Consider the following 9,730-nt stretch of genomic DNA (forward strand, 5'->3'; position numbering starts at 1 on the left):
GGACACTGAAACAGCTGTCAGAGTCAGGGTGCCTTCACGATCAATCCCTGACAGGGCCTGTCTCTCTCAGGACACTGAAACAGCTGTCAGAGTCAGGGTGCCTTCACGATCAATCCCTGACAGGGCCTGTCTCTCTCAGGACACTGAAACAGCTGTCAGAGTCAGGGTGCCTTCACGATCAATCCCTGACAGGGCCTGTCTCTCTCAGGACACTGAAACAGCTGTCAGAGTCAGGGTGCCTTCACGATCAATCCCTGACAGGGCCTGTCTGTCTCAGGACACTGAAACAGCTGTCAGAGTCAGGGTGCCTTCACGATCAATCCCTGACAGGGCCTGTCTCTCTCAGGACACTGAAACAGCTGTCAGAGTCAGGGTGCCTTCATGATCAATCCCTGACAGGGCCTGTCTCTCTCAGGACACTGAAACAGCTGTCAGAGTCAGGGTGCCTTCATGATCAATCCCTGACAGGGCCTGTCTCTCTCAGGACACTGAAACAGCTGTCAGAGTCAGGGTGCCTTCATGATCAATCCCTGACAGGGCCTGTCTCTCTCTGGACACTGAAACAGCTGTCAGAGTCAGGGTGCCTTCACGATCAATCCCTGACAGGGCCTGTCTCTCTCATTGACATTATTCTTGGCAAAGGGGGCTGAACTGCCTCAAACTAATACTATTCGGATGGTGAGTTATACTGAGTACAAAGAAAAGATCTTGCTGCATCTGAACAGTACTTTTAAATCTTTGCCTCTAATTCCACATCCTTTTACTCTCAAACAAGTCAGAAGCCTGTGTGCTGTTTAAGGTCTGATGACCCGAATTTAATCGCCATGTTTGATCCACGCATGACTGATAACTAATATTAAATGTGCATGTTGTTGCCAACTTTGGTGCCGATTTATATTAATGTATATCATGCACACATTTTTCCATCAACAGGTGTTGCCAGTTGCTACTGTCTTTAAATTGAAAATTAATCTCTTTGTTGAACAGAGTAACCGGTGGCTGACCTGTAGTGAAGGGTGTCAAATGAAATTGGATTTCTTAAAAGAAAAGCAATCTCATGAAGCTCGAAAAAAAGGGGTGGCATGGAAGAATGAAAGACATTCCGGGGAGGCCTGTGGTGGGAAGGTGACTGAAATCATATCAGAGAAAAGTGGAGAGAGCTTTTTGATGGACGTGGTTAAGGCTGGGGTTAACTGGAAGGATGGAAAAGGAGGCTGAATCCAGACGTTCACAGGAGGGATTCCTGGTCTCAGAGAATTGTGTAATTAAGGGAACTCCGCTTATGCCGTCTGTATGGAGTGTCAGGGAGAGCACAAAGCAGCATCGATCACTGGCCAAAGACACAGTGTTAGTGTTTCTGGGAAAACACTCTTCTTATGGACACAGTCAGTGTCACCACTGAAAGACTGAAATAACTTTATCCATATATGTGTCACTCTCCACTGTAACAGCTCAACACATCTTGAATGATTTAATCCCTGTTTTGGAGGTTTTCCTACTATTTCACTTACAATGACGTCATCGAAATAGCTTGGCCATATTTGGTCAAGGAAGGAAACCCAGGGCAGCTTCCCCATTGACTCTCAGCTGCTTTTACATACCATAATACAAAGTCGTGTGCTGTAGTACGTAAGTATGGGGGTGCGGCAGGAGGCAACACCTTAAATGTGAGAAATTAGCCATTGCATTTTCGGAGCAGAACTGGTTGTGGATGGATCAGGTTTATAAACATGTAGTTTTTGGGTAAAAGCATCATGCCGCTGTGCTTCTTGCCATAAGCTCCAGGACCCACAGAACCCGGCACCATGACTGCTTACGGACGATATACTGATGGATCGACGGGCTGCTTAACTCATGGAGTTCAAGTAAATTTGTTACTCCAAATCTTTCCACAGGGGAAAAACAAAAAAAAATTGTATTTAAAACCGTAGGAGAAGCTGATCACAGTCATGTTCAGGTTTCCATTTAGAAGGTTCTATATATTCAAAGGATCCTGAGGATTAAGCCGCCTGCTGCAGATAGACCCAGCGTGCGAGCGAGCGTGCGAGCTTAGCCTGACGTACACGATGTCACATGTTATCCTGTCTTCCCTGTACATCCTCCGTTAGCTGTTGTTTCATATCTCTCCTTAAGTCGTGATCGGATTGAAACATCCAGGCTGATACTGAAGATGATGTTAAATGATGATTGATATATATATATATATATATATATATATATATATATATATATATATATATATATATTTTTTTTTTTTTTTTTCCCCATTCACGCAAAGATGATTTCAGAAAAGGCAGACTGTCCTGTCTAATATGTGAGGAATGAGCAGAAATTGCTTGGAAATGATTACTCATGATTCATTTAAGTCTTGCTTGTAGAACATTAGATTAGATTGGAATCAACTTTTTTGTCATGGCACAAAGTGCTCAGAGAACAAAATGAGTTTGGCTAGAAGCATTTGTGCAATAAATACATGTGTGATAAGTACATAACTAGAAATAAGTATGTCTATTCAGTGGTATACATATCATGGTGTAAATGATGGGTACATACAGCAGGTATGATTGCAGTCAAAATAGAAAACGTCTGTGCAGCGTATCTAATACATATCTGCATACAGTTTTTTTTAATAACTATGACATGAGGGCTAACATATCATACTAATGAAACACAGTGGAAGAGCCCGGAAAGATTAGCTTTAAGTTACAAAGGGAGTTTTACTTTATACAGACCTGAACACGCAGGCCTGAACGCAGCAGAAATATTGTGTAAGGCAGAGATCAACTTCACTTCTGCTTTCTGTTCCTCACCGAAAGATGAGAAGTGTGTTTACACAGCCTTAGTGGGGTTGATTCTGTCCAGGAAGCCGCAATATGAGCACTTCCTAATTGGAGGCCAGCTAATGCGTCGCTGCATTACTAACCCATAAACAGAGCTTTTGCGCTATTCATTTGACTATCATCTTCCATAGCTGCGGCGTCTCTGTTTTCGGACATCCACCGTCGCACAGACAAATATTAGCTGAATTTGCTGCAGCCCTTGGACGTGCAAGGTAGATCAGCGACACTGAGAGAGGTAACCCTACAGACCGAGCGCAGGAAACGTTCCTCGAGGAAGGAATTCAAATGAGAGACGTCAAGCATCTTTCGCACTCAGCAGCTTTGCGGGACGTGATAAATAACATGGCAGCGCTTACGGTGAACACAGGCGGCCATATTGGAAACGGGTCATCGAAGTTCAGCTGCGAGATGTGGCCACTTCCCAGATCTCATTACAAGGCCGTAAAACAGCAAACACAGAAACTCTTATTGCACAACGTCATTCCACACCACCACCAGATCTGCATTCACCTCATTCAATGAGGCCGTAACTAGGTCAGCGTTTGATTCATATTCCTGCAGGAGCTCCGTGGCCTTAGAAATTAAACAAGTATTCTTTCCTCTCCCTCTCGCTAGAGACTCTGCCCCTGGCAGGTTGCTATTTTAACAGGAATAAATACCCAGCTGTACAGTATCAGGGGTTCATTTCAATTCTCTGCAGACTATTTCCATTCTTTACACCCAATGAATTTCCCAGTTAATAGAGAGTTAACACTGTTACTCTTCTATGCTACTACACTACTACTCAAAAGTTTTTGCAGCCCACAGGTTTTTATCACTCTTTCATTTATTTCATAAACTGCATATTGTTTTATTCTTGTTAAGCTTTAGAACGTTGAGTAAACATGGAACGAGTGTGTAACAGTGCATGTCTAACATCCTATTAACTAGTTGTGTGGTGATGGCAATAGTTTATTCTGTTCTTTAACTTGAAATGCATTAGTTAACTGTTTCATCCCACGAAACAGAGCAGTGTTTAATGTCCCTTGTAGTAAGAATGCCTCGAATTTTCTCTGCTGTTATACCTGCTAGTGGAGGTTATTTCGATGAATGAAAGACACGACATTTTCTTGCCAATAAAGGTATTCAAATGGTGAACATACAGTACTGTAAATTTATTTATTAGCAAAGAATATTGAATGTATTTTTAGTAAATGTTAAATGAGTAACATGCAAATGTAGAAAATCTCTTTTGGCTGGTAGTGTATGCAGTACTGTGTGTGCTCTGAAGTATTTGTAGTACATTATAAAATTTCAATCATAAATTACTCAGGCAAATACAGGTTCTGTCTCAGGCTTAATTAACAAATATTAGTGAATGCAGTAATTTTGTTACATGTTCCCGCTTTGTACTTCAGTACCCGTTTGTCTCGTCATCCCCAGTCCAGTCAGTGACATCACACCTTCCTGTTGGCTGTGCCCCTCCCTCTACCAGTCCTCCCATTTTATGATCCCTCATGGTCCTGTTTGTTTCCAGTCCCTGTTTATTAGATTTAATAAACCCCCCTTTTTGTTCTCCTAAATTCCTGCCTTCGTCCTTCATGTCATGACAAAAATTATTTTTATATAAACACACACTATTAATAACACACATGACAACGGAATAACACTCAGGATTGTGGAGGTGGACAGTGCATCTGTGGATGTTGTGCAATTGGTCACTTCCTTAAAAAGTTGTGTAGGTCAAAATGATTATTATACTATTATATTATAATATAATTATAACCTCAGCCCCAATATCTTTACGTTCGTTTGTGTATCTGAAATAGGGTGTGTGTTATTCACGCTGCCCAGTACCACCCTCACGACAGGAATTAGCGTTGTGGTGCTGAGGGGGGGTTAGAGGGGTAAAATGGGACACTGGTATTTTATGTGGATGTACTGGGCAGCATCTCAGAGTTGATCTTGGAGCAGAAGTCCATGTGAAGATGGGACAGAAGCAGGGCTACAGCCACCCCCACTTTTTGTGACTTCCACCACAAGCTGAAGCACTTACTGCTTTTAGGATAACAGTCAAGGACACCTTGTGAATGACTACATTTATAATCTGCATCGTTTGAGCATTTGCATTATTCTTAGAGTAGCGATTTATTTTAGAAGAGTGCGCAAGCTGAACGTCAGACCTTAAGAAAAATCCGTTTCAATTGAACTTCAGTGACTTTCCCATGCCCCCCCCCCGCCCACATGGAAATGGATCGCCTCAGTATCCTCTCTCCTTGATGAATAAAACTTGACTTTTGCGGGCAGCAGTTTTAAAAATAGAGGCGAAAGCAGAATGACAGGCACAGTAACCTGCTAGGGTCATCTGAAAGCCAGCTCAGGTGTTCCAGGCTCTCTGGGAGGAAGTGCAACAAATCAGGACCTGAACGCAAGAGAGGCGGCAAGGCGCCGCATGGGACAGGCACATCCCCATGAAGGAAGACGCTCTCATTACCCACAGGGTCCTTTCTTTCCCAGGGCACCCAAATATGGATCAGCACTGCTCACAAGCAGCAGGCCGAGCGATGATGAATCCGCCGGTGCAGGATGGTACATCACCATGGCGACACCCTGCCCCAAACAGGCCCAAGAAGTCAAGAAATGCGAGCGCATCGGAAATATTGCGCGTGTTGCTGTGTGTGACTGTATGAGCGACGCTAAACAGCGTTTATTTCTGGGGAAGAGGAATTAGTTACTGAGTGTTGCAGTCTGGTTTAATAATCAAAATGAATTCAAGTAGTTAATAAGAACAAAAGAGCGAGAGAAGCTAGTCTGAGCACAGCTGTGCTTCCAGGCTCGGAAATCCAGTTCATACAAGCTTGTGTTGAGTTTCCTGGTTTTTCAGACCTTTCAAGGTCCCTGGTGCCGCGAGGAAAACCCGTAACTAAGGCTCCTGAAATGGCTAATACTCGGCTGCCCTGTGTCTTTGTACCTATGTAGGTGTACGTATTTAACACGCATTTAGCACGCAAAGCCACCAGGCTTTAAAGTGAAACATTTACTATGCTGTTTGGAGAAAAAACACAAAGGATTTTCAAGTACGTTGTAAATTCCAGCCAGAGAACGTAGTTTTGTGCATTGTAATGGTGGCAGAGCATTTGCGATTCTTTTAAACTTAAACTCGGTGAATCACTGCAACACACCATGTAAATGCTCTTCGGGGGGGGGGGGGGGGCATTTCATGACTCACAGGTAGTGGTGAGAGCAGCTTATCATGTTGTCTGTGTTTATCTCAGCACATACAATATGAAGATGTGGTTTTACTTGTACCTGCACATGTGTGAATTATGTAGGCGGCCTATGGCCATTATGCAGTGATACATTTCGCTGCATTTTAAATGTTTGAACAGAGAGGAGGCGGAGCCATTGGTGGTGTCTGGGGGGGTGGGGGGCGGTATCCTCAGTGTTTCAAGCCTGAGTGCTTCTCGCCGCATTGAGTCCATTTTTATTGAAGCGCCGGACAGCTTTTGTATTGAAACACAGGGGGAATCAGGGGCAGCCTCAATACATCACTGTCTAATACACGCTCACCACAATTTCCTGCTGCTCTGAGATGGCCAAATTCAATTATTGATGGGCTACGACGCAGCCACAGAGGGGTTTGCGCATCTGGAAGGAGGGCCGCGTGATTAACCCCATTAATACCTGTTTTTAAAGTTGGCTTTCCGGATCATTCCACTGCGTTTTTAACATGCCAGCAGGTTGATTCAGGGATTTAACAGCTCGGAGTTATAGCCCTCACATGCCTTCTCAACTGATGCAAATCCTCCGCAGTTCAATAAATGTCTTTGTTTTAAAATGTCTCATGCGGTATACCCTTCGGATGAGGACCCCTGTGGTACATGTACATACACAAGACGCAGCGATCTGATTGGTTGTGGAAGAGGAGACGGCGCCCCAGCTGGTACACAAACACACCTAAAAATTAACCAGCTCTAAAGTCAACTTAGAGGTTATTATAACTGCAAGGCCACCAGGGGCGGAAACTAGAATCATGGGCAAGTCATGCTTTTGTTTGTTTTTGCTGGAGGATGGTATCAGCTAGACTAAGAACTAAACATGAAGTCTGTTGTTGATCTGATGACTTGGGGATCCCTGCAGAAATGTGTCTTTGAGTTCTAACACAATAGAGTAAAAATGAGCAGCGAAAAGAGGATTTCCCATTGTGGCGCACGCAGAGCAGAGGGTACCAAAGGGTACAAGCATGCATCCGTTCGATCCCCTCCCTGCTCCCTGGATGAAATCTCCTTGGTGGAGCTTGACAGTTATGATGTCTGAAATTAAATCGTTTTGAGAAATTCTCTCTATAGGTCTGTGCATCTCCATGAAGCTCCCGCAGGTCTTCCATGAAGAACAGAGGACCTCAACGCCAATCTCCTGTCTCCACACTCTGGTCTCTAGTACCGCAGTTTAACGACTCTAAACTGCTTTCAGCTGGTGTCCCTCTTGTTCTCAGTGTGAGTCACTGCATATCAAATGTAATCTGCACTCATATACGTCATGTCCTATACAAGTCTGATGTACTTCCCGTTCTATCACACCCTGTGTCTATCACACGTACTGACAGGTCTTTTTATGTAACACTCCAGGACCACAAGTTCAGAAAATTCCTGTTTGATGAACCAGGCAATTCAGCTGATGTGCTCCTGAACACCAGTTTCCTTTCTGGAAAGCATACAGTGAAGCTCATGCTAACATGGAAGACATCAAGGTATGATTAGATGGTCTGACTGAAAACAGTGGTCAGGAGACAGGAAGATGCACAAAGAGCAAAGAGAGGTGAGTGTGTGGACAGGGAGGTCATGCAGGTGAGAGTGTGAACAGGGAGGTCAGGGATATCATGGAGGTGAGAGTGTGGATAGGGAGGAGAGGGAGATCAGAGAGGTGAGTGTGTGGACAGGGATGTCATGGAGGTGAAAATGTGCACAGGGAGGAGAGGGAGGTGAGAGTGCAGACAGGGAGGAGAGGGAGATCAGAGAGGTGAGTGTGTGGACAGGGATGTCATGGAGGTGAAAGTGTGGAGAGGGAGGAGAGAGCTCGGACAGGGAGGAGAAGGGAGATAAGAGAGGTGAATGTGTGGACAGGGATGTCATGGAGGTGAAAGTGTGGATAGGGAGGAGAGGGAGGTGAGAGCACGGACAGGGAGGAGAGGGAGGTGAGAGCACGGACAGGGAGGAGAAGGAGATCAGAGAGGTGAGTGTGTGGACAGGGATGTCATGGAGGTGAGAGTGTGGATAGGGAGGAGAGGGAGGTGAGAGTGCGGACAGGGAGGAGAGGGAGGTGAGAGCACGGACAGGCAGGAGAAGGAGATCAGAGAGGTGAGTGTGTGGACAGGGATGTCATGGAGGTGAGAGTGTGGATAGGGAGGAGAGGGAGGTGAGAGTGCGGACAGGGAGGAGAGGGAGGTGAGAGCACGGACAGGAAGGAGAAGGAGATCAGAGAGGTGAGTGTGTGGACAGGGATGTCATGGAGGTGAAAGTGAGGATAGGGAGGAGAGGGAGGTGAGAGTGCGGACAGGGAGGAGAGGAAGGTGAGAGCACGGACAGGGAGGAGAAGGAGATCAGAGAGGTGAGTGTGTGGACAGGGATGTCATGGAGGTGAAAGTGTGGATAGGGAGGAGAGGGAGGTGAGAGCACGGACAGGGAGGAGAGGGAGGTGAGAGCACGGACAGGGAGGAGAAGGAGATCAGAGAGGTGAGTGTGTGGACAGGGATGTCATGGAGGTGAGAGTGTGGATAGGGAGGAGAGGGAGGTGAGAGTGCGGACAGGGAGGAGAGGGAGGTGAGAGCACGGACAGGGAGGAGAAGGAGATCAGAGAGGTGAATGTGTGGACAGGGATGTCATGGAGGTGAAAGTGTGGATAGGGAGGAGAGGGAGGTGAGAGCACGGACAGGGAGGAGAGGGAGGTGAGAGCACGGACAGGGAGGAGAAGGAGATCAGAGAGGTGAGTGTGTGGACAGGGATGTCATGGAGGTGAGAGTGTGGATAGGGAGGAGAGGGAGGTGAGAGTGCGGACAGGGAGGAGAGGGAGGTGAGAGCACGGACAGGCAGGAGAAGGAGATCAGAGAGGTGAGTGTGTGGACAGGGATGTCATGGAGGTGAGAGTGTGGATAGGGAGGAGAGGGAGGTGAGAGTGCGGACAGGGAGGAGAGGGAGGTGAGAGCACGGACAGGAAGGAGAAGGAGATCAGAGAGGTGAGTGTGTGGACAGGGATGTCATGGAGGTGAAAGTGAGGATAGGGAGGAGAGGGAGGTGAGAGTGCGGACAGGGAGGAGAGGAAGGTGAGAGCACGGACAGGGAGGAGAAGGAGATCAGAGAGGTGAGTGTGTGGACAGGGATGTCATGGAGGTGAAAGTGTGCATAGGGAGGAGAGTTTGGACAGGAAGGACTGGGAGGTGAGAGGGAGGACTGGGAGGTGAGTGTGTGGACAGAGCAGCAGGTGATTTATTATTTTATAATGATACTAACAGTGTATGCATTTTTCATTGAGTTGGACCAGCACTTGGGACACCTGGAGGCCTGGGCCAGGTGTTCCTTTTAGGGAACCGCGCCCAAGCTATGGGCACCGAGTTACCTGCCCCTAATACCATCCAGTCCAGCAGCAGAGTCTCCAGGCTGCCAAACTCTCTCATTCCGTGTCCCTTTTCGACATTAAAAAGATCCCTGGAGGCTTTTACTTACTGGCAGCTTGTTATTCATCGCTGGATCCCCGCATTGGGTATGGATGGTTGCCATTAGAAACAACATCAGTTATGGAATCCTGCATATGTTTGTTCTGTTGGGTCTGTGGTGGGAAAGGTGTCTTGAGGGAGACGTCTTTAGAGGAGAGACACCTGTTGGAAGCTGTATAGGGAGACAGTATGTGCCTGGGGC

This window comes from Brienomyrus brachyistius, chromosome 3, assembly GCF_023856365.1.
Source record: "Brienomyrus brachyistius isolate T26 chromosome 3, BBRACH_0.4, whole genome shotgun sequence".
Taxonomy (NCBI): domain Eukaryota; kingdom Metazoa; phylum Chordata; class Actinopteri; order Osteoglossiformes; family Mormyridae; genus Brienomyrus; species Brienomyrus brachyistius.